At 30.5% G+C, this 26,790-nt stretch overlaps 1 protein-coding gene across 1 annotated transcript in view; it reads right to left on the bottom strand.

Annotated features, from left to right (window-relative positions):
* Positions 1–19,380, bottom strand: part of da (transcription factor daughterless) — a 53,036-nt gene extending 33,656 nt beyond the window's left edge. Inside the window, exon 1 of the mRNA XM_040721181.2 lies at positions 18,810–19,380. The gene's annotated coding sequence lies outside the window, so the exon portion shown is untranslated. The remainder of the gene's footprint in view (positions 1–18,809) is intronic.
* Positions 19,381–26,790: the final 7,410 nt, after the last annotated feature.

Here is a 26,790-nt window from a genome sequence, read left to right as displayed (position 1 = left end):
CCTTTCATGGATATACATATTTAAGATTAGGGGTAAAAATAGAAGCGGTTTTAGGTCAAATTAATACTTTGTAACTGTATTGATTTCCCCCAGGGCTATACGTAGGGTAATGCTTTACAAAACTATAGAGTTCATTTATGCCAGTCATATTATAAATAATTACAGTCATAGATTTTTTGAATTGGTGTAAGTTAGCATAAAATGCATTGCTATTAAACTTTTGTAGGTTTTTAATTATGTGAGTTTCTATACTAGTAAATTTGACTTTTATTACCTTATTAGAGCTAATGATTATAGATTATTCTCAAGCACAGAAAGGCCCAAATAAAAATGTCATTTTGAGGGATATTACAACCAAGAATGTTGGTTATTGTTTAAAACATTTATTTGATGTAAGGGTCTTATATTAGCTCCGATATAGCCTCGGATTTACTGACAAAAATTCATTCATGCTTCATTATTTTATTGTGAAAATCAATTTTGCGTACTTTAAGCGTAATATGCGACACAGATAAAGGGTCGATTAGAATAATTTGTAGATAAAGATTGAGGATTCGTTCAAGAATACGTATGTAATCCACACTCCATTTTGAGGAAAATCATTATCGATTGTTTTTGCGTTGACGGGTCGCCACATATTGTAAATGCACTCCAATTATAAGTTTTTAAAACCTTTTTTTAAATGTAATCTCTACAAATATGCCAACATAAAAACAGTCTTAAACAAAAATCCAACAAGAGAAATGCTTTATTTGTTTATTTTCTTCATGGATATTTCATAGACATATTTGAGTACATAATTATATACTTTGTATTCCAACTTGTGGGATGAGTTAAGATACTTGAATATTTTATCGATAGTTTGGAGCCTTTATTAGACTTCAAGATAATAATATTGGCCCCGATATTCGACTATAAAGTCCATCAATTTTTTTTTTTTTTATTTTTTTTTTTGTGTAAGGATCAATTTTGATTACTTTATGAACAATTTGAAAAGCATCTAAAGGGTCTATAAGAACAAATTGTTGATAGAAATAAAGGAAATGTAGTCCACAATCAATTTTGTGAAAAAATTGATTTTATGTTGAGTGCCTGCAACTGTTATTCGTTATCTAAACGAATAACTGTATGTATTTGTATACTAATATCATGTTTATATATAAAAAGGGGTTAAAATGAGTCTGATGATGCTATAAAATTTCCTTCTAGAAAATTCATGAAGAGGTCGTTGTATTTGTCGTTTTATTATTAAGATTTTTTTTTTTTTGCCGGAAAATGCTCTGTGATTGAACCTCTTCCATCTTCCTTCCCTCTTTCTATACATACATAATTAAAACCGGTTCAATGCTATTTATAAATGTGAACTACTTTAGTTTTTTTTTCCTCTCTCTCTTCCTCTCCAATTTAAATATTATTGCTCTGTTAGTCTATAATTATTTATATATTTATTTAAACATAGTTGAATCTACCTCCGGAAATGCTAATTTCTATTTGCTAACAACTATGATGTATGTAGTAAATTGTAGGTACTCGTTAAATATCTAGAACATCGTCACTAGTGTTGGGTCGGTGGTAACTTATCGGTCTGAGTAAATCACGTGATCGACTCACTCAGTCCCGAAAATGAAATAATATTAAACGTTTAGTCACGAGAATCGGTCCTGCATCGGTTTGCGGACTGATGACGTAGACCACACAAAAAAGAATCATTTAAAATTATATAACTGGCCTGCGGAGACATAATAATGCCTTATTGGCTATTTGGACAGCAAGGAAATTAATTATCATAATTTATTTAAAAAAGGTGTGTCCCCTGATATGTTTTCTTTTTCTACATAATTTTTATCGGTTCGGATCGTGGTATATCGACTCATTCAGTTGAGACCGATGGATAGTTGATCCGGTTCATTCAATCCAGACCGACCCAACACTAGCCGTCACTGACTTCAATATTATTAATATATATTAATGCATTAGTAGTGAATGAGACTTCATCCTAAGGGGTGTCCGCAGGAGTGGCCTGAAGGAGCTGTATTGGAGGGCCTCCCCCCAATTTCCAAAAAAAAATAATTTTTCAATTTTTTCCTACAAAATTCTATTTTTATCTGAATGGTTATGGAATTTGAAAAAAGAAAAGAGTTTCAAAAAATTAAATATTTGAAGTTTTTCTTGAACGGCAATGAGAGTTATAAAAAAATATTCAAAAAATTTTATTTCTTTCATTTTTTTTTCCAAAGAAGTTTCAAAAACCAAGCCTACCCCCCCAAAAAATATATATATATGTCTAATTCTACGGGCGCCCCTGATAAAATGAACAAATTCCCAATAACTTTACATGAAACTGGAACTGATTAAACAAAGAAGAAATAATATTGAGTGACGTCATCAATGACTCAACTTTATAAGTTTTGTAGAACTGATATGTTATCTCTCAAGACTCCGGGCTTTCATCCATATTATTTTTATATTATCTCAAGTCTGGTTATTTTACAAATAAATTAATACGTTAAGGGGGTTAAAATCAATCTCCGTGCTTCAATATTGGAAAAGTTATCGTTACCTCCAAGGTGATTGAAAGCTAAGAAATTGCCACTTTTTACAAGTATGTACATATGTATATACAAAGTGGTTCGTTTAAAGGTGCATTATTTATGTAAATAAGTATATTTAGGTTAATAAGCAAAATAGCATTCAAATAATGATTTTTTTTCTCCATACAAATATGTAGAGTCGTATCACCGCTACAATAACTAGCCCTAGGGTAAACCGCAGTTTATCTATTATTCTTATTACTATTATATTATTCCAGTGCAAAAAAAAGCACAATTACAAAGAAACCATAAAATAGTACATAGTAATAGTCCTTACACAATAAACAAAATATGTACATGGAAGAAATTATTAATGCAGTTTTCTTTTTCCTAGTGCTTAATTATCTAGCAATGAGTAACGTGTAACAAGGCCTTACCTTTATTGTATATCGCAATCTTTCATTCGGGGAAGGGGAACAGAAAAAAAGGCAATTCATCCCATCTATGAAATGATTATTCATTAACTATTGGGAATTGTTGAAGACAAAGGCTGAAAAGTCCCGGGCTTAACAAAAAAAAACACGTTCTTTGGTTGTTCAAAATTGGCTTTTTTTTATTATTATTTTTTTATTATTATTATTCGCTTTATGGAGCGGATTCCACAGAAGGCTTTTCAAGTCATTGCTTGGCTTAAACAGTATTGTTTCCCATCAAAAAGCAGTGTTTTTTTTATCTTTGTACCCATAGCCGGTTCGAGTCACGGATCTTTTTGTATAATACAAGTTTATTTATAGCGTAGTCGGGTACATTGGATTCGGGCCCACGTCCCGTCCTATCTCAAGTTTCAATACTAATAATATATACATTATGTACTAGTCATTAACTAATGAGCTTGAACATTGTAATACATAATATACATATTAGAGAGAATAAGTTTGTCCATTAATTAATTATAGTAGTAAGGATGGAAGGGGAGGGAGCAGAATCAAGACAAACCCGTTATTTTGACCTACTAAACAAAAAATTTATTACATGATTATTATTGAGTGCCCCGTCCACACAGAAAAAAGTTAAAATGATTTTTCTCAAAATTGAGTCTGAGATATTATTTACATTATGTTTCTTCAAGGACGAATTATTGTCCATTTCTATAAAGAAATTATTATTGGTAGTAAGTGATCTAAATCTTGAGTAAAATAAGTGGGTCAAAGAAAAAATGGTATCCCCGAGAATTTGAAGAATGTTTCTAGGAGAGAAAGAATAATCATTAGATAAGCTACAATCAGCTGTAACCAGAGAGGAGAGGAAAAAAAATATAAAGTGGTATTTCCTGGAATAACTTCTATGCAGATGCCTAATTCTACTCGTAGTCCGACAAGGACTTACAACTATAACTCCACAACCAATCCTCAAGGGTAGACTTCATCTTATTATGATTATTAGCCCTTTGGCTTTGTCACAAATCACACTTCCAGTACACAAAATTGATCGTCACAATCAAAGAATGATAAATTGATTGCTTTTATGGTGGAAAGGGGGGCTCTTATAACAAATTAAGATTCTAAACTATCCCTCAAATAATTAGGCATCTGAACTCATTCCATAAGTTTGAATAGTAAGCCTTTGATGAAAATATTAGGATGTATAAATGACCCCTCACCACAAACACGAGTTTTGAATGATTTTCCTCAAAAAATGAGTATTGATTACATTTGTATTCTTGGAGAAATAGTTATTCGCAATCTCTATGTACAAATTATTCTGATAACCCTATTGGGTGCTTGCAAATTAGACTTGAAGTAGGTAAAATTGATCTTCAGAATAAAAGAAGGAGAAATTGATGATTTTACCGTTGAAAGGGGATTTAAATCCAATACAGATTTTTAACTACATCTGAAATTATTGAGTATCTTAACACATCCCACAAATTTGAATAATAAATCTAAAAATGCTCAAAAATTACAATAAAATAAAGACCTTTGTTTTCTTTAATAATATTTTAGATTGACGCACCTCATATAGAATATACTTTCAGGGGCGTTCGCAGAATTTCCATATTGGGGGGGGCTTGGTTTTTGAAATTTTTTGAAAAAAATTCAAAAATCCATGGTTATTCAAAAAAATTCAAAAATTCGCAGTTATTTCCTTACAATTATAATTTTTTGAAAAAAAAAATTAATTTTCTTGTGTCAAAAATTAAACTTTTTGGAGAAACATTTCAAAAATCTATAGTTACTCACAAAAAGTCAATTTTTTTTTTTTTTTTTTTGAAAAAAAATTAAATTGCAAATATAATTTTTTTTTTTTTTGCTCTGCTGGATAATTTGCACCAATGACGACAAAATTTTCTAGTTAAAAAAATTCTTAATTTGGAAGGGGTCCACGGCCCACCCCCTAAGGACCCCGTTGACTTTGTATTATAACTTAATAGGGAGAGTCACTGGATATTTTGAGTTATTTAAAAAAAAAAATGTATGAATTTCATTGTCAATTCATATTAATTGTAACGATAATTAGCAGAGTCATTAATAATTATGAATGAGAGCACAAACATACCTAATATCCATATTATAATCATTATGAAATAATAAAAAGATTTTTTTAAATAGATAACAATAATTACTTAAAGTAAATAATTATCATAAATTGGATATTCTATAATAATAAAAATAACAAAATATTTGCCACACGCAGAAATTTCCAATGCATGATACTGCTTGGAAATTAATATGTGGCGTAGCTTGAAATATATTTATTTTGTAGGACCAACAGTCTGTGTACAGTACTTTTTTATTTTCTTAATCGTCAATTAAAATTACTCAGTTTCTTTTAACTCATAGTAGGGTGGCCCTTATAAATCTCTGTAAGTTTTTACTTGTCTCACTACCCTACTTCTTTTTTTTTACCTTACGAATAAAACTTCGATGTATATTTAATGGTAGCCCTCGCTTTTAAATTTCTTACCCCGTATTCATCATTTAGTCGTAGTACCCAGCATTAATCTGAGTAATTAGGCGGTGTCAACTAAAAGACAAATTTTGCTTTAATAGTATAAATCAAAGTTAACCCATCATTTAATCGGGATTGCTATAATTTTCAATTTGATGTACCGTACCTACTTCTAGGCACGAAAGACAGATTTGACGTCCTAGAGTATAACAGCAGTACTCAAACAGTCAAGAAAGGCAATATACAGCTACTCGTCGTAACAGTAATCCTATATGAGTCACTTTAAAAAGCCTGGTGGACGTCAAACAATAGTCGGAAAAGGTTTTTGGTATAACCTTATATTTTTATTAATCTTGGTATAAATGACAATTACCTAACCAATTCAAAGTGTGACTCACCGTTTTTCATGAGCACGCTCACACGTAGTTACTCAATACACAGATGTTTTCTATTCAAAAATGAAAGATTAATAATAAATACTTCGGATAAATAAAATAATATGAAGTTATGACTCATTAGATATGAATTACTTTAGTCTCTAGAGCACTCGACACTAGATGTGAATCACCATCGAAATTTGACTAATATTTAAATTACATTGTTATTTCTCAATCAAAAATATTATATGATATACATGAGGAAGCACTATATACAATACACCCTCTACACACGCTCGATGCTACATGTAAAAGGCCTCCGATATTTTATTAACGTTACTACATATATTGTTGTTTCTAAGATCAAAGATGACTGTTTTCCATTCTAATATACATTTAATTTAATTTAATCCTTTAATCGGTACAAGACATTTATAACTGTAGACATAAATTGGGTCGCTTTCAAATAGCTGACTAATTTTTTAGACCTCAATATATACAGCAATTTCTTTCAATCTCATTTTCGTCGAATTCTTTTTTTTATCTTTTTTAAAGCCTAATAGGCATAATTTTATTTACAGTTCTGACAAAAAATCAATAGTTTAACTAAATTAAATACGATCCCTACACATATTTAACAAGGGTCTAAATGAATAATAGAAAAAAAACAAAATAAAATGACCCTAAAAATCACAGCATTTCTTTTAATACAAATATTTAAAGTCCGAATTAACAACCATTGTAGAATAAATTAGCCAAAGCGTCGAGTACTTAACGATTACATCTTCTAAATTTGTTGACATAGCTTGTTTTTATATTACATCAGAAAAAATGGATTATCTCCTGCACTTCGCTGATGACAGCCTCTAACTTTAAAACCTTAGGAAGATTCAGATTCGTGGCCACTACTTAACTAGTTTTTGAGGTCGTTGCTTGCATCACACTCGTAGAAAATATGCACTGACGTTCCTATCTTCTCGAAACAGAATGTGCAATTCTTACTCTCCTTCTGATTCTTCGACTTATTCGTATAAATTGTTGAGTTAGGGATTCCGTAACGGAGCCATTTTTGCTTAGATGAAATATAAGTGTTTTTGTATTGATGTCAGACCTCGGGATACCTAATTTTTCATACTGTTTGGTAACTAGTTTTTCCGCTGAGGTTTCTACCCGACCTAATTCCTCTTTTTTTTAATAAATTCCAGAGCTATGAAAAAAGGAGTTGGTGCTCCAAAACCCATAGAGCATAGATTTAAACCCCATTCCTAATTTGTGAGTTGTACAAAGTGGATTTTTGCAACATATTTAACGTCATATGGTGTCATTGTAGGTCGATATTCACAGTTTTGAAATACACATCACGTCATTAACTAGCGTTGTGTCCGTCTTTATTTATTCGGTCAGGTTCTGTGCAGTCTTAGGATCTGTCCTTAGGACTGTCAGAACAGGAACAGATTAAACAAGGAATAAATTAAGGTAAGTTACGTCATCAAAGACCGAACTTTATCCGTTTTTAGGACTGATATACGGACTTCAGGCATATATTATTTAGGGGTTGGGGCGGTGGGCTTTGTTTTAGGAATTATAAAAATATGCCATTCACTAAATACTTCAATGATTGAATATTTTGGGAAAAAAATTTAAATAATTATTTGAATATTTTGGTTCACAAAAAAAAATTAAAATGTTCATAGCTGTTCACAAAAAAATTAAAAAGTTAAATATAAAATATTATCTTTTTTAGAAAAAAATCAATAACATCCAGAGCATTATTAAAAAAATCAAAAATCCAGAGTTGTTCGCAAAAAAAAATTAAAAAAAAAAAAAAATTTCAAATATTAATTTTTTGGAAAAACAAAGTTCTAAAATCCACAGTTATGCACAATGGATAAAATATTATTGGAAAAAATTTCAAATATTACATTTTTTGGGAAAAAAAAAAAAATTAAAAAATCCACAGCTGAACTCAAAAAATTGAATTTTCTGGAATTGAATTTCAAAAATCCAGTGTTCACAAAAAATTAATTTTTTTGGGAAAAAAATTATCCCCCCTTTTTGCATAATTTTTTTTCATTCTGAGCAAAAAAAAAAAAATCTAGTAAAAAGCCCGTTCAGCCAACCTCCTGCGGACGCCCCTGACAGTCCTGAACTGGATTGGACTACAGTTTTTAGTCCTAAAGAAGGACGGACAAAACCCTATCCTCAACAATTCATCGATAGATGTATAGTTTTAGTAAAAATTTTAAGAGCACTTAAATGTTACAATTGTTTGTAGGGATTGAGATAATGAAAATCATTTTAATTGATTTCTTTTAAGTACACAAACAGAACTGCCCTAATATATATATATAAAATTTCTAAAATATTATATGAATATATTTTAAAATGCAACAATATACATATAAAACTTTACTTCCAACGCTTTATTCATAAGTAACTTATTTTTTTCCTACAACGCTTATTATAATTTTTTATATGTAAGTATATTATGATAATTTTCTTTTCAAATTTATTTATTTGTATATATATTCATATAAAAAAAACTTAGACTAAAGTTTGTTCTAAATGTCATATATTTAAAAATCAAGGTGTAACAATGAAATCCTCCGTTTCAAATATACCGGAGTTTTCCGTCATACCGGGTGGTCCATTGAAAATCTAAACACTTACTAATTGAATAATAAATGAAGGGGTTGAAATTAATTAACACTACGATATATTAAAGATAAGCAATTAGTAGCAAAAAAACCCTGAGCTCTTTAGCGTACGTACTAGTCGAGAAATGGCACTTGAACGTGATCAATGAACTTTCATTCCCGCACTCCTTGAAACTAGAAAAGTCCCTACAGATATTTACAAGCGGCACGGCGTCCCCAGAACCACCCTCTACCCCATCAACAAGTCCAAAACGTTGAAGAGGAAGAAGGGCTCTGTCAAAAAGGCCAAACTGTACCCGGAGGAGGTAAAGAAACCGGCATAGGCAAATTCCATGAGGGCCATGCAAGACATATTGGGGTTTAACACCAGGCCTTCTATTGAGCTATCAAAAAAGTTGGTGGAAAGAGCCTAGTGAGGGTTTTAACCCAGGAATTAAATAAACTCATCTCCTCCGTTGCAGGACTCCTTCGAAGGACCTCCTATATCCCAGATGCTAAACCCCCTTGACTATACTATATGGGTGCATGTCGAGGGGAAGTCCTGGAGTGTAAATCATCCGAACACCATCATAACTGGAAGCCATCATAACCGCTAAGGGCGACTACATTCATGATGAAGAGAGCTCAGGCACACATCTATTTATAGTATTATTTTTGTTATAATTCTATTGTTAATGAATAAAGTATATCTAGTTAAAGTTTAAAATTCAAAGAGATCCGATCTTAATGGATTTGTGGTGAAATATAAATATACACGTTTCACTTAGACGCCAAAAAAACACAATGGAGTCACAGCATTAGATTTCAAGCATATTACATTTTCCGAGGCAGAACAATGGTGGATTGTTGGGATGATTTTTGTGAGCAACAATCTGGATATTAGCGATTCTGTAGTTTCAAAAATGGCTGGAGTCTAGCAACAGGTCTCTACCTCCTTGCCACACCTGAAAAACGACTCAAGATTAGCTCAAGGAGCACTGCTACGACTGGGTACCCCAAGATTATTTGGCCTCCTAGCTCCCAGAGACGTATTTTATGCATATCTGATTATACAACCACCAGATTCACCAAAAATTGAGTAGTCAATTTGCTCATTCAAACAGTTTCGATCAAAACATTACTAGGGATGGAGCTTTTATAGGGCGCGTAGAAATTACAAGTGTGATGTTTAGGGAGCTGAAAATTGTTTGAAAAATATATGTTGGTAACCTGCAAGGGATTCTTATTCATTATTCCTCTCTATTTTGAAAATGATAATATATTAGCGTCCAAGGAGCACTATAATTTATTTAATAGTGAAGGACTACATTCATAATCATTACTTAAAATATTCAAACACTTAAATTTCACTGTATCTATTATTATTCCTTACTAACAGGATCCTCACTCATAGACAATTTCCCAAGGCATGGGCAGCAAAACGTGGACTGTTAATTAATATTTAATTTTTCATTCTTATAGGGAGGTTTAGTGATTATTTTTTTTGAAATTTTAATTCAGCCATTCTTTGTTCATAAACAAACTACAATAAACATTCCGTAATCTCATCATCATGAGTGAAAAAACAGCCAAAAGACAGGGCATCTCAGATCTCCGAGATGCTGAAGTTGAGATGGCGAGGATTATGAACATTGTAAAGTGCTCTTAGAGCCGAGTTTTCAAGGTGGCTAATATGAAAATGATGGAGTAGACCTCTCCATGAAAGCAGGAAGTCAAATATTTATTATAAATAAGGAAATATTTAAGCGCAATTTATTGAGGGATACAAAGTTCCTTCTTCTGGGCGACCCCAGCGAATCGATGAATCGCCTCGCCAACAATTTATCCATGGCTGTAAAGACCATCTGGAAGGCCGTGTAAGGTGACTTGGAATTGTCATCATACACAGGACATGACAGGGGTCATGAAGGTTAAGAAGTAGGGTGGATTTAAAAAAAAATTAATTTTTTCGATTTAATTTTTGAAATTTTTTTCGTAAAAATTGAATTTACAATTTTTTCCCCCCATGAGTTTTAATTTAATTTTTTAATTTTAAACCAAGCCCCCCCCCCCCCCCTAAAAAAAAAAAAAAAAATATATATATATATAATCCAGTGGACGCCCTAGGATTAACCCTAATTATTTTTATTATTAAAAATAAAAAAATATTCTAGTATCTCTAAAGCAAACTCTTGAGTCCATGTTTTGCTGCTTAACCCTGTATATCTACTTTCAAACGACAGATAAGAAGACCTGACCTCGGGCACATGTAACATGTATGTATATATTTTGGGGAATGGGGGGTGTATGTTCGTCGTTCCAAGGTCTACAAATATACATAATATGATTTAAATATACATACATATATTGTCAGGATTATATCTTTATATTAAGAAAGAAAGAGAGAGAGAGAGAAACGACTAGAACATGTCTACTACTACTACTATTGCTAATATGCCACTTGAATACCTTTAATGGTAAGGATGGAGCGATTTGAAGATTATATTAGTGTTGGGGCTCGGTCTGAAAATCCTAGAGCGGTCTAAGATTTTTAGTGGACCTTTAAAGAAGAATGTTTAGTCCCTTTAAAATTCGGTGAAGAGAGATTCTAAAGGGTTATTGTTGAACGTTCAGGACGACTTTTCTGCAGATCCATGGCAACAGTATTAGGACAAAACTCAATAGGAATTTAAACAATCATTATAACTGAAAACCAGTGGCGTAGCTACACCCTTTTTGGATGGGTTGGAGCCCCTAAAAGGTTATGTAGCCCCTTAAAAATTATCATATATTCAAAAATCAATATCTATCATAGGTATCAAACAGTATTTGAAACTTTGCGGCCACAAGATGACGTATCCCTCAATTATAATGCTATTTATGACGTCAGTGAATTTGGACTTTTAAAACCAAAACACTCTCTCTACAATTTGAAAGCTCTTAAATGGCGGTAGTGTTTTGTCTATTAGGTCCAGTTATGACCATTCTAGGAACAGTCCTTAAGACTGTCACTACTAAAACTGAAGAAGAATTAAATTTGAGTGAGGTCAGGAAGGACCCAACTGTATAAGTTTTTAGGACTGAACTGGAAGGGGCTGCGGTCTTCAATAAGGGTTGACAAAATACTATTTGGAAGGAGAGAAACTACGCTATTTATTCGAATAGAATAAATTGCGGTCCACGGTCTGAGATCTCGGTAAGGACTCAGAGTTCGGTCCAAATCCCCACAGAAAAAATCAATCAAGACTGAACCGGAAAGAAATTCAATTACAATGGAAAGAATAAGAGATTTGTCTCTAATTATCCTACTTTTCTCGAGCCTAATGGATCCTTAAAAAACTAAATGTACAAATTTAAACATTTCATAGGGATTTTCAGTAGATATAACTTTGATTATATTCAAATATACGTACATTCATTGGCATCAAGTAGTATTCAATGCAATGTCAAGTCTTTTTAGTATTTTTAATGGACATTTGATGAAATTTCAATAGAATTTATAGGAAATTTGCTTATTTTATACAATAAAAGTATCAGAGGCATCCACAAGGGGTGGACTGGAGGGGCTATAGTCCCCCCCCCCACCCTACCCCAAATCCCCAAAAAAATAATTCTTCAAAAAGTTTTCCTAAAAATTTAATTTTCAGTGAATAGCCATGGATTTTGGAAATATTTTTATTTTGTAAACAGCTTTGGATTTTTGAAAAAAAACAAATCCTAAAAAAATAAATTTTGAGTGAATTGCTATGGATTTTTGAAATTATTTTCAAAAAATTAAACTTTTTAAAAGAATAGCTATGAATTTTTGAAAAGAAAATACTTTTTTCAGAAAATTTAATTTTTTGTCAAAAACTTAAGATTTTTCGAAATTTTTATCACATAAAAATTCAATTTTCTGTGAATTGCAGTGGATTTTAGAAATTATTTTCAAAAAATTTAATTTTTTGAAATGAATAAAGAATTTTTTTTTAAAAAATCAAAAAAATATTTTTTTTCCAAAAATTTAATTTTGTGCGAATGGCTATGGATTTTTTAAATTGTTATTCAAAAAGTTAATATTTGATAAATTATCAAATTAAATGAGCCTCCAAGATGACTTTTCCTTCAATTATGATGCAATTTATGACGTCTATGTTAAACACTCTCCAAATATAACCCCCCAAAAAAAACCTAAAGATCGATCCGGAAATAAAATTCAATCTAAGACCTAGTCTCAACACTAGTATACAACATATATGTATGCAATGGATATGCGAACAACCGCCACCATAAGGAGAAGAAGAGATTCATCGTAGATAAATCTATGGCTATTTAAAGATGCAAAGCTGTGCAATAAAAAGAATGAAGAGAATAAATCCTTTATTTAAAATAATATATATAACTAGTGTGTATATATACATTGCATGAACGGTCAAAATTGCAAAATATTCAATAAACTCGCAAAAATAAGGCATGCATATTTGAACATAATTAAAATAAGATCAAAACGCACGCATTAAAAAATTATTTGTATGTATATTATAGACTCTAAAAATGGTTAAGCAAGAGAGGGGGATCATCATCTTTTGAAAGCTTCTTGTTTGTGCAACTTCTAGTTGCATTCCATGGGCCAAAATATATTGGACAATTGTGGGCAATCAACATAAAAACAAGCTAGAATGTTTTTCACTCCAAATTGAGTGTAGATTACATTTGTGTTCTTATACTCCATTTTCATCAACAAGTTATTCGTCTTTGAAGTATAATAAAGACTCCAAACAATAGATAAAATATTTAAGTATCTTAACTCATCCCACAAATTGGAATACAAAGTATATAATTATGTACTCAAATATGTCTATGAAATATCCATGAAGAAAATAAATAAATAAAGCATTTCTCTTGTTGGATTTTTGTTTAAGACTGTTTTTATGTTGGCATATTTGTAGAGATTACATTTAAAAAAAGGGTTTAAAAACTTATAATTGGAGTGCATTTACAATATGTGGCGACCCGTCAACGCAAAAACAATCGATAATGATTTTCCTCAAAATGGAGTGTGGATTACATACGTATTCTTGAACGAATCCTCAATCTCTATCTACAAATTATTCTAATCAACCCTTTATGTGTGTCGCATAGTACGCTTAAAGTACGCAAAATTGATTTTCACAATAAAATAATGAAGCATGAATGAATTTTTATCAGTAAATCCGAGGCTATATCGGAGCTAAAATAAGCCCCTTACATCAATTAAAGGTTCTAAACTATCCCTAAACAGGAGCTTCCGCAGATTATGGAAGTTTTGATTCTAAGTAGAAAGTTTAATATTTGATTTTTTTAAATTTAGAAATTGTTTTCCAAAAAATTTAATTTGATGACTTAGATTAATAGAGATACAAAGTTTTATCCTCATTTAATCTAGCTTCCTAGCATTTACAATTTAATGTATCTTACCGACTGCTGTGTAAGTCTGACAGATGTGACGTCATAGAGTATAACAGCGGTTTTAGAATAGTAATAGTCAAGGAGGGCGAAATATAGCTACTCTAGGTGACAGTTATACTCTATGATGTCACTATAAAAAAGCGTGTTGGAAGTCAAACATCAGTCAGAAAATCGTAATGGTATAACTTTGTATTTTTATTAATCTTGATCGTCAACATAAAATTGGGGTCAATCAGGAGTGCTATAAGCTTATAACTAATTGATGATTGTGGAAAAGTTGTTTATGGGTATAAATTTTCCGTATTTGACTCATATCCGAAATATATTTACGGTCCGTCAACACAAACTAAGTCTCTTTAATCAAATGAAGGTATTTAACTATTGCTAAAATTCTTGGGTATCTTAACTCATTCCTTCCACTAATTTGAATATTAAGACTGTAGTTGACTCATCAAATATGTATATGATATATATGGCTATATAAGTATATTTGTGGTTCATCAACATAAAAGCCGGCTATAATGATATTTCTCAAAAGCAACGACAAATTATCCTCAATTTCTATAAACAAATTAATCTTATCAACCTTTTCGATGTGCCGCAATTTATATACAAATTTGTCAAAATTGATGGTCACAATATAAAAAAGATAAATTAATGGATTTTATATAACTATATTGTATAAGCTTATAATGACTCAAATACGTCTATGAAATATTGGTCTGTACTGTACTATGTACAGGGTTGATCCTATATAGTGGAAAACAAATTATATTATTTACAATCGTGAATGATATTGGTGCAAAATCACGAAGAAGAACAACAAAACATCTTATCTCTGAACAAAGAAAGCTAAGACGGTTGAAAAAAGTAAAGAAGATTCTAAATTTTCACAAGGTCAAAAGTCGAAGGTAAAATTAGGTCAAAGGTGTGTGTTCTTTTCTGGTGGAAAAAGTTTCATCGTTGATGCCACTGCGAATAAGCAAAATAGCCGCTACATCACAAAAGAACATTCAAACAATGTCTCAGCTTCAGGCAAGACATGTTTTCTGAATAAAAAAATAAAGACAGAACGTGGTCCTTTGCGTTGCGGAGTCTGTCCTCCCGTTTTTGTGGAGAGGAAGAAGTAGCTCAATGCGGAAGCTTACATCGAACTTTGGGCCAGAGAAAAGTTCGTGGAATACTTTGTTTTTAACTTAAGGCGGACCTCCGTGTTATCACGCCGCTAATATCCAGGCCTTCCTGAGAGACAACTTTCCAACCAGACGCGAATCCCTTGGACTTCTCCATTGAGGGATGTCTGGAGGAGATGCAGTGTGCTTCTACTCACAGAATTGACCAGTCTCTAGAGGCTTCCACCAAGAAGGAGTATACCATGCTCGAGTCTGACTATATAGTCAAGGTTTGCGAGGAATTTAGGCCTTGTATTGAGGCAATTATTAGAACTGAGGGCTCACATATTGAATAAAAGTTGTGCCGACTACTATTTTCAGATGATTTGGTTACATACATCACCTCACAAAACCTCTCTTTTAAATTTTACTCTTGAAAAAATAAAAAAATAAAATTTATATCCCTATATTAGATTGTTTTTATATTGATGCACTACAGTTGTAAATATAGGAATGAAGGAAGCAGTACAAATGTTCAGCCATAAATCATGGTATAATATGTATTGTACATATTGTAAACTTTGATATAACCTCCTTTTATGGATATTACAAAAAATTGTAGGATTCATAGTTTTACTCAATACATAAAAACAAATGAGCAGGAACTTAATTTTGAATGATGGTTTGACAAATTTGCATATTAAAAAACAAAATTATTTGAGGAATATTCTCTTCATTTTTTTGGAAGTCTCGAATGGAGCAAATGTAAAGTATTTTGATAAAATAGATGTTCCTTTACATCTTTTTTTTATTTATTAAACCTCTATAGATATTTGGTGTGTCTACATAAAAACAATCCTGAACAAAATTCAAGAAATTGAGAAAATCCATATGGATTTCTTTACTTCATATATATTTCTTAGACTTACAAACTTTGTATTCAAATAACTAGGATGAGTTAAATGTCATCAGTTGTTATATTATTCATAAATAAATACATTATTATCGTGCAATTTGAATAGGTTAAAATGAAATAATAGGTTCAATTAACACAGTTGGAAATTAGAATGACTTTATCTTGTAATTAAATAATGCATTTTAAGACAAATAAATTACCACTTGTACGCAACATTTATTAATTTTTGGGTTAAAGTAATTTCGTATTTCCAGCCTTCTTTTTAACTAAGAATATCGTGTTCATTATTGGTCACATTGGATCAGACGATAAGGCGTTTCAAATGTATGAGTGTATACTTAAACGCTTTTTGGACAGTATTGCGCTTGGTCCATTCAATTATGAATTATTGTGCGTCTATTATGGAGGTCTCAAAGTAAGAAATTCGCTATAATTTATAATTTTATTATCTGGAAAGGAAAAATCCGCCGAAAGGGACAAAGAAAATTTGCAATATATATGGGGCCGATACTCTTTTGGTTCGTGTTGTACAACATAGGTTCGAGAAATTTTATTTTTCCTCAATTCTACCCTCTTCTTTGAACAACTCGACCATTTTGATACTGGTGATATCACAGAACCGGGCAGCAATGGTGAATAAGATATTATCAACACAGCACCATGCTATACACATATGCAATGAAGCTCCAGGATCTCGTATGGGAAGTTCTTATGCATCAACCCGATAGTCTGGACCTAGCACCAAGTGACTAACACATGTTTCTGTCTATGGCCAAAGATCTTGGGATTACAAATTTGGCCGCAATAGAGGCCTGTGGAAATTCATGGTATGTGTTTTTTGCCAATAGGTACAAGGGCTTCTACGAAAAGACATTATGAAGCTGGAGTATCGTTTGCAAAAAGGTACCAAACAGAATGGGGCCTACTTGGCTATAATTGGATGATCGGAATACCTCTTATATAGCGGAAAATACGAAATGACTTTTCCCTAACCTTTTATACAAGAAGGGATCATTCGTCCAAGAATACAAATGTAATCCAAACTCAATTATGAGAAAAATCATTATAAATTGCTTTTGTGTTGATGGACTAAGTGTACAATGTCTGCAAACATCTGACAGGGTTTGCTAATTAATAAAATGAATGGAAACAATTCAAATAATAATGAGAGTTTGTATAATATATTAATGAATAAATGAAGGACACTCAGCAAATTCCATGCTCAAAAGATTTAAAAAAATGAAGGGTATTTTTGACATTTGAGCATATGGACTCAATATAGGAAATAGAATGGAGAGGGAAGGGATATTTGTCTCTCTTGCCCTCTCCTCAAATCATGGATATCCTTATAAAGGAGTGTATCCATTTATTTTTATATTTTATTATATTTGTTCCATCTTTGAATAATTGTGATGAAAAGGAGAGAATGAGTCATGAGACTACAACAACCTACAGATAGCTGGCAATTAAACGAATGAATAAGTCATCCAATAGTCATAATCTATATTAACAAAGCTAAGTTTGTCTGTTTGTGAAAAAAAAAAAAAATAGCAAAACAAATTTAGAAATTAAATTTTTACGAAAAAAGTTTCAAAACTCCACAGCTGTTTGCTAAAAATTAAACTTTCTTGGAAAAAAGTATTTCAGATATTATTATTTTTTAATTGTATTCATCTAAACAATCCTCAAAAAAAATTAGATTGTCGCATTTGTTTTTAAAATCTGTAAAATATTCGGAAAAATGATTCTGATAAGAGGATTTTTATAAAATTAAGTATTGTACATTAGAATTATAATATCTTTCGACAATATTCGAAGAACATGGCTCTAATTTGGATCACGTTATGTGTGTTTATTTTAGTCCTCAAGATGTGGCAAGTAATTGAATTTTTCGTTCCGCGTATTATGCGCATATATTTGAATATTTTTTTAATTATTATATTTACTTCCTAAATCTCGTTGTCAAATATACTTTCAGAGTTCGTTTATAATGCCAAATAAGAAATACTATTATTATCGATATTAATAGTTTTAAACTAAGAAAAACTCTATTTTAAGTTCATAGAAATATAATATATCATCGAGTGATTAAAGGAAAATAATGAGTTGAATTGTATTAAATACAATTCTACCGGTATGTAAAAATACAAAAATTACTATGAACATGGTAATTCTGACAATTGAATATTATTTAGGAGGAAAGGAGGTTAGTTGTTTTGGTTAGTGATGCTAAATTGCCTGGTTTTTGGAGTTGGCAAGCTTAAAAGTAAACTATTTTATTTTCCTAGCCTGCTATCTTTATAATCTAATTCCTAAGGAGTGAACTTCAAAAATGTATAAACATACAATATGTTATTATTGCCTGGCTATATGTTATCTTCAAAGTCTAATATTTAATATGAATAATGTGAGACCATTTTCAAATCTATTTTATCTATTAAAAATTGGGAAATATTATGTTTCATAGTGAAAGAATAAAGGAATATATATTTGAGTAACGACGATTTGGTTCTCACCCCAGGATGGACTGGAGTGGCAATCCGTCATCTACTCTTAGTTAGTCCAAGAAGGACATATACTATTTATAGCTCCTCATATAGCAAATAACCTGAGATATACTTCAATGTTCCCTCTCTCAGAATCAATTATAATTTGATAACAGCTTTGGAAAATAAATAACTTAGAGTATTGCAGGAATTATAGGGTCATATATGATACAAATCTAATAATGAGTCATGATGAACTTGTAGGTATGTTCATTGAGCCAACAATTAGCGGCTAATTAAAGGAATCATGAATTTATGACATAGGTACTATGATAAATAACAAATGAAGAATAAAAAGGCTGGAAATACTCTTACCATGGAAGAGTCGTCATGAAATGCGATATGAAATGTTGTTGAGTCACTCCTTTAGGGGCACAGGATACTTCATCCGCCTCCTTTTACGAGACTCGTCCGCAATCGGATGGGAGATTCATCCCAACATGACACTTAACGAAAATGACAGGATGCACTTAGAGGTTACTTTTCATGAGATTCGATGGGTGAGGAGGTGACTTTGCATAAGTTGTTGGTCGGAGAAGAAATCCTGCTATTTAATGGATTAATTAAATAGTTGTTGGATGAATAAATAAACTGACAGCTGAAGAGTTAAAGTACGCTCAATGAATCCCTTTAGAGATCCTCCCGTACATATAAAAAGGTAACAGAAAAAAGAAATGCACTTTACAAGGTCCCTGCACTGATGTTCTGATCAAGACCAAAGATCCTAATCGGAGGTGGATAGAGAGGGTCTGAGCTGAATCCACAATGATCGACTATCTTCCTACTACTTAGGGCAGTTGAATCAAAGGAATAACAATAAAAAAAAAAGAAACAGAATAATAAGAAAAAGATATATATTTAATAAAAGAGAAAGAGAGAGAGAGAGAGGGAAGAAACAGAAGAGGAGAAGAAGAAGGAAAAGAGAGAGAGAGAAGACAGTGTGCCCTACACTCCATCAAATGAATATGAAAATCGCTCTCTTTTTGTACTTGACGAGAGTGCAAAAGTAAATTGACAGAGCATACCCATTTTATATATTTTGCTAAATGGAAAGTTAAACCATAATGATTTTAATAACATATATATTTAATTTAAAGCACTTTTATAACAAATATTTTCTACAATATATACACTACAACACACAAAGGCGTCCCTAGGGGTACTTGAGGGGCTGTATCCCCCTCCCCGCCTCAGATCAAGAAAAGTTATCGCTTTGGAAGAAAAATTGAAAATGGGGGGAAACAAATTTTTGAAAGTATTTTATACAAATAAAAAAAAGGTCCATCCAATTTCAGTCAATTAGTAAATCAATTTTCTATCACAGTAATCAGTATAATCAGCACTTCTTCAATATTTAATCCTAAAATTTATGTTTCAGCATCAAAATCCCATCTTAATGCATATTAAAACACTTTTGTTAATTTTTTGTCCCAAAAGTTTAATTGAATTGTGAATTAAGTTCATTGCGTATGAAATATATGTTTTATAACAAAAAATTGACTTAAATTAATACATGTTACATACTATTGATATAATAATTCTGTAATACTGATTTTTCTATTAAAAAAACTTTAATTTATAATTAGAAATGAATAAGATATGAGTTCTTAAAGTTTCAATTTAACGGATTTACTTTATGAATACGAAACCTTTATTTTGCACTTCCGTCAAAATAAGCGCACGCCAAAAGAAGATATCCCTACTATTCATTTGAATGTAGACACACGGGCGCTCGCAGAGTCAAAGATACACACTCTCATTCACTCCGGCTTCTTTCTTCCCTTAGAATCTCCTGCCTTCGACAGCCTCACTCCATTAAACCCTCTTTCATTATTATTATATTAAGAAGAAGAAACATAATAATAATAATATAAACTTCAATGTTTTCTTCTTCAACATTTTCTTTGTTTCTTTCTCATGGGCCTCCCCATACGCCTTTTCCGCCTCAACTACCCTCCCCTTTATTTTACCCTCATCTTACTTTTTATATATCAATATCAATGTAATGATATCCAGTGTGAGTAGTTTAACGAGCTTTTTTGAGACACTTTCCCGGAAGAGTTTATCCTTTTTGCAAAATGACTAATAGAGAATTAAGAAGGGGGAATCTTTTTATTATACTATACTAGCAAAGGATTCCCCGGCGTTGCTCGGGTTAAGGAGAGATAGAGAATCCAAATTGAAAATTGTCAAATAAGAAAATACTTCTATATACTAATTATTATAATATGAATGTTTCATTGTTGTCGAAAAAGATCCTGATAATTTAATTCTAATTATCTTGGATTCTTCCCACTTTATCAATCCAGTTAAGTATGTTAAAAAAAATAGAATGTTATAAACTTGAAATGGCATACCAACATAAATGCATCTGAAAAATTGCCTAGAAGAAAAGTACACTTTTTAATCACTTTAAAAAATTCCCAAATCGAAATTCGAGAAGAAAATTGCAAAAAACTTTTTGCACTAATTTGCAAAAAATAGTTAGTAGCATTTATTGGAATTGTGAAAAAAACACAAGCCTAAAAATAATTTTGCAAAAAACAAAGTTATAAAGAATAATGTAGTCAAAAAAATAACGCTCGATAATTGGCTCATTTTTGCAAAGATAGCAAAAGTTATGTAATAAAATGTTCAGGAAATTGAAAATTTTATGTTACTGAAATGGTGCGATATGTAATAACACTGTGGGTTAGAGGAGGGATGTCCAACCTTTTAATAAAATGGGTGCATTGCCACTTGAAATATTTTAATGGGACACAGAACCTATTAAATTAAATTTCATGAAAAATGGCTTTATAATACAAAAGTATTTAATATTTCTTTATTTCAAATTTAGGGGAACCCTAATTTTTCAAAGACAAACTACTTAAAAAGAAGCCCAATCTGGCAACCATGCTCAGGGACATCAGTATGATATTTTTTTGAATTTTTTGAAAAAATTCAAAAAAAAATCCTCTGTTGCATAATTTCATCGAACGACCTTCTTTTTTTAAATAATTTCTCATAATTTTTTTTTTTTTTCAGAGCGATAATTTTTCAAAAAAGTTAGTACTTGAAGTGAGAATAAGTAGTGAGCCGCACATATACATTTAGTATGCCGCAATAAATCCTGCGGGCCACGTGTTGGGCTGGAATAAATTTTTTTTTATCATTTTTAAAGAGTAAGTTTTAAGTCATTTTATTTATTGGTCTCATTTTAGCATCCAAAAAGAGTTTCTATTGGTATATAATTTGAGTGTACGAGCCCCCAAATGGCCAACATCAACCATGCTGACGTCCCATAAAAATCTCTATAATAAACAGTTATGTATTTTGACAAAAAATAAAATAAATGACTGCAAATTTTAAATCTAAGTATTAAGACTTAAAATAACAACGTCATCTTATATGATATTATGTCATACACATTCTTGACTGATTCGGAGCGACCTTTCCCCCATCTACTTAAGTTTCATTTGACTGATGTGAAGTAGTATTAATAGTATTCTAGACTTACTCAGAACCCTCTCCACAAGACAACAAAGATGGCATTTTCCTCATCGCATCGTTCCTCAATGTCAATTCTTACAAAATTCTTGGAAAATGTCAAACACATATTTAATCTTTTTTTTTTTTTTAATTACACTTAAATATTATACAGTGTGCCTTAGTAAAAATGCATCATATCGAACAACATTAACAAATTCATCAAGAGCTCAAATGTAATTAAGGTTGGTATTTTGAAATGTATTAACTAGTCAAAAAATAACATGTCCACATTTAAACTCAATAGCAGCCCCTACACGAGGTCGGAAGGCCATGTAGATGTGGTGGACATAATGCCATATGTATGTTTTAATTGGTATTCAATTCAGTCTTAGAAGGGAAGTGAAAGAGAATCACAAAAAGTTAGACAATAACTAAAAGCCGACTTCCTATTTTACATTAATTAATTCATTTATTATAGAATTCCTGAATAAGCCTTCGCAGTTCAACCAAGTGGCTTCCACGGAAGGTGAACTGGAGTGGATGTAGCCCTCCCAATTTAAGGAATCTTTAGTTTTTACTAGAAATATTTTTATATATTTGAATTTATTTTTCAAAAAAGTTAAAATTAAGAAATATAATTTATCCATTTTTTTTCAGGAAAATTTAATTTTCTGTAAATAGCTATGAATTTTTGAAAAAATTTCCAGGAAATTTAATATTTGAAATTTTTTTCTGAAAAAATTACTTTTTTGACATCAGCTGTGGATTTTTGAATTTTTTTCCAAAAAATTAATTTTTTAAGAACAGCCTTGGATTTTTGAAACTTTTTGAGAATAGCAATCGATTTTGAAATTTTTTGGAAAAAAATATAATTTTCTGTAATATCTGTTAATTTTTGAAAAAATTTCCAAAAAATTTAAGTTTTTGAAAATAACTGTGAATTTTTGAAATTTTTTTCGGAAAAATTTAATTTTCTGTAAATAGCTATGAATTTTTGAAAAAATTTCCAAGAAATTTAATATTTGAAATTTTTTTCTAAAAAAATTAATTTTTTGACATCAGCTGTGGATTTCTGAATTTTTTTCCAAAAAATTAATTTTTTAAGAACAGCCTTGGATTTTTGAAATTTTTTGAGAATAGCAATCGATTTTGAAATTTTTTGGAAAAAATTTCAATTTTCTGTAATACCTGTGAATTTTTGAAATGTTTTCCAAAAAATTTAAGTTTTTGAAAACAGCTGTGAATTTTTGAAATTTTTTTCGGATTAATTTAATTTTTTGGGATAAGCTGTGGATTTTTTGAAATTATTTTCCAAACTTTTTTAGTACGTGTGTCTACGTTTCTTCGACGAAATCACGAAACTGACTTTAGTTACCAAGAAATTCTATAACGTAAAAAGGAAAGTCTCAAGGCTCCTCTTTCAAACAATTCATGTTTCATTTGCCTTTCGTCAATTGGAAGATGATGCTATAAGTCAAATTATTACACACTCAATATCCAAAATAAATATCCATAATGATCAATTAGCTGTTTATTTTATTTTAATCATGGAGCAATAGATTTCAATCAGAAGCAGATGAGATACAAATACCTGCATTGCTTTAAACACTTTTTCTCTGAAAAATACGTGGTGGCATTTACTTCATTATTGCCAAAATTAATTGGTTATTAAATAAGCATATTATATTAATTTATACGTTGTTTAAACGGAATTTTGTGAGGTCAAAACGTCCATAATATAAACAAATATTAATAATTTGTGTCAAATAACGAATTATTAATTCTCTGAAACATATTTTATCATATATATTATATTAGGCACATAACTATCATGCGTTCAATCTAAAAATAAATGAATCAGTCCCCAAACAGAATATAATTCTTAATCGGAATATTAAATATTAAGACCTAATATTTAATATTCTGATGAAGAATTGCTCAGATTTATTATCCGTCGACGAACAGACAAATTTCGTATTGATAATATTAATTTACTTTATTAATCTTATATGGGTCCATAGAATATAAGCCCATGGATGATAAATAGTAATGAAGAATAAAATAAGGAATTCGTAAGAATAGTTCCTTAGAACAATAATCCCACACTCTATATGAAGAGGATTTACTCTGATATCTATCCTCGATTCTACTCTGAGTCCAAAAAGGACTTATAATTATAACACTTCAATAATTCATCAACGATACAATCCGTCTTTCATGAACATACACGAATGTTCAATCAGGTTTTGAATATAATTGAATTTAGGAGAAATAGAAATTGACTACTCGGGAATTAAATTATTCTTATATTCTTAAAGAGTGTAAACATCCATATATCAGTATAAACAGGGCTGTCCGCAGGGGGAGGACTGGAGGGGCTGTAGAAAAAAAAGTTAAGCATGTGTTTCTTTTAGCATGAAAATTTTATATCGGAATTTTTTTTTTTTTTTTTTTTTTGTAATTTTGTTCTAAAAAATAGAATTTTCTGTAAATATCTAGGGATTTTTGAATTTTTTTTTGTGAATAACTATAAATACTTGAAATTTTTAATATTTGAAATTTAATTTTTGTTTCCAAAAAAAATAATTTTCTTTAATATGTGTGGATTTTTGAAATTTTTCTCCAAGAAATTTAATATTTGACATTCAAATTTTAATTTTTTTTTACAAAAAACTTAACTTTTGTGTTGACAGTTTTAGATTTTTGAAATATTAAAAAAAAAAAAGTTAATAGTTCCAGTTTTTGCATTTTTAAATTAATTTTGTTTCAATATCTATGGATTTTTGAAACGTTTCTCTAAAAAATTGGATATTTAACAAATATATATTTTTTTTTTTTTCAAAAAATTTATTTTTTTGTTAACAACTGTAGATTATAATATGTTTTCCAAAAAAAAATTGAGATTTTTTCTCCAAAAAATTAAATTTTTTTATTAACAGCTGTGGATTTTTGAAATTTTCTTCCAAAAAAAATAATATTTGAAATGTTTTTGGAAGAGGTGTATATTTTTGAAATTTTTTTCTGAAAAAGGGTAGGCCATTGGATTTTTCTTTTAAAAATCCCAAAACCAAGCCCCCCAAAAAAAAAAAAAAAAAAATATATATATATAAGCCCGCAGACACCCCTGCTCAAATAAATGTAATTCATATTAATTAGGTGCAGAATTTCTTGCAAGGCTCGACCTAAAATAATTAATTGTATTATGTATATTTAGACTCTATAAGTAGAAACGTTGATCTGTTACTGGTATTAGAGAAATACACCTAATATTATGTAATCGTCAAGCATTATAAGTATTAAATAACGCAAACATTGTGGTTGAATTTATCCTCAGATTGATGTTGTTACTTAATATAATTTTGCAATAATATCAGCTGTATAAATACTTTAATGGCTATTGGTATAGGTATTAAATACAAAGTTCCTTCGATATTATTGGTTATGATTTAAATGTAGAATTCAGATTTGTGAGCAATCGATAATCGAATACAAAAGAACCCACTTTCAATTTCTTCAGAAAAACTGCTAATTTTACCCTTATATTTGAGTGAAAATTGCTCAATTTTCTAAGCTGGTATGAAATAAATAAATAAAATTTGGGTTCTAGTTAGATTACCCAATAGCCTTCCTTCATTACCCTCTCTCTTTTGGAGATATAGGATGTATGATATGGTCTCAGATTCGACCCTGGTTTCACTGCCGAAAGCGTGAAAAAAATATTTAAAGTAGGAAATAAACATTGAGAATTGTTTCATAAGTCCTTTCTAAGGTGAAAATGTCTGTAGATTATGATTTTTTAAGTTTCAATCCAGTATTTTGTGTCGTCTAGTCAAGAAATTTGAATTTGTGACCAATTTTCTGCATAAATGACAGTTTTTTCCTCACAAAAATTTTGAAATCCCAATTTTGTAGACCTATAAGATCTACAATTTACATTAAAAAACCATAAATAATGTTCATTTGATAGATAATGGCCAGTAATTTGAAATAAAACTGTTTGTTCAGTTGTTTCTTTCATATCTTTTGAGCAATGGTCGTTTAAAAAATATGTATTCAGTGACAAACGGAATCGAAAATTCACACTTTTTGATAAATTCCAAGCTTTAGGTAGCACTATCTACGGATAGGAAAGGACTACAGGGTTGATTTGCATATCATTTTATTTGAAATTTAATAAGCTTTAAAACGATACCTAATTTATACCATTTCTTGAACCGAAACATTTAAAAAACATAAAAATATTAGGCCTACTCCTTCATTTTATTGACGTGTAAAAAAAATTCCGTTAGATTAAAATGAATGGTAGATAAAAACGCTTGGCGCAATATACTTCAAAATTTGATCGTTTGTACCCGAAATAGTATACTTTCGGCGGATGCTTTTAATTTTCTCCTACCTCGTATGATATTTCAGATTGTTTTTTTACGATTTATAAATTTACACGAAATTTTGCATTACGAGAGGCCGCATCATAAATATTGAATGAACAATATTCTTGAAAAGTTAATTGATTATACCCAGGATATAGTTATCTATGAAAATGATGCCCAATTTGAGTTATATTACTTTATACTTCACAAGAAGAAAAAAAATGCGAAGGAACACAAACTCAGTTATTGAGCAAAATATCTATATTTTGGAACGCGTGATATTGGCAAGCATATGACCAGCAGCCTCTTGATATTGACGAAATCAAGGTTCAATTTGTCACAAAACAACTACAGGTTCTCAAAACCACAGGTTGACCACTAATTGATTCACTTGTAGAACTTGAAAATACTGAAGATATATTTTCATATATCTAAAAAAACATTGAATATTTTGC

The sequence above is a fragment of the Lepeophtheirus salmonis genome, chromosome 11, assembly GCF_016086655.4.
Source record: "Lepeophtheirus salmonis chromosome 11, UVic_Lsal_1.4, whole genome shotgun sequence".
Taxonomy (NCBI): Eukaryota; Metazoa; Arthropoda; class Copepoda; order Siphonostomatoida; family Caligidae; genus Lepeophtheirus; species Lepeophtheirus salmonis.
This window is presented reverse-complemented; position numbering and strand designations above follow the sequence as displayed.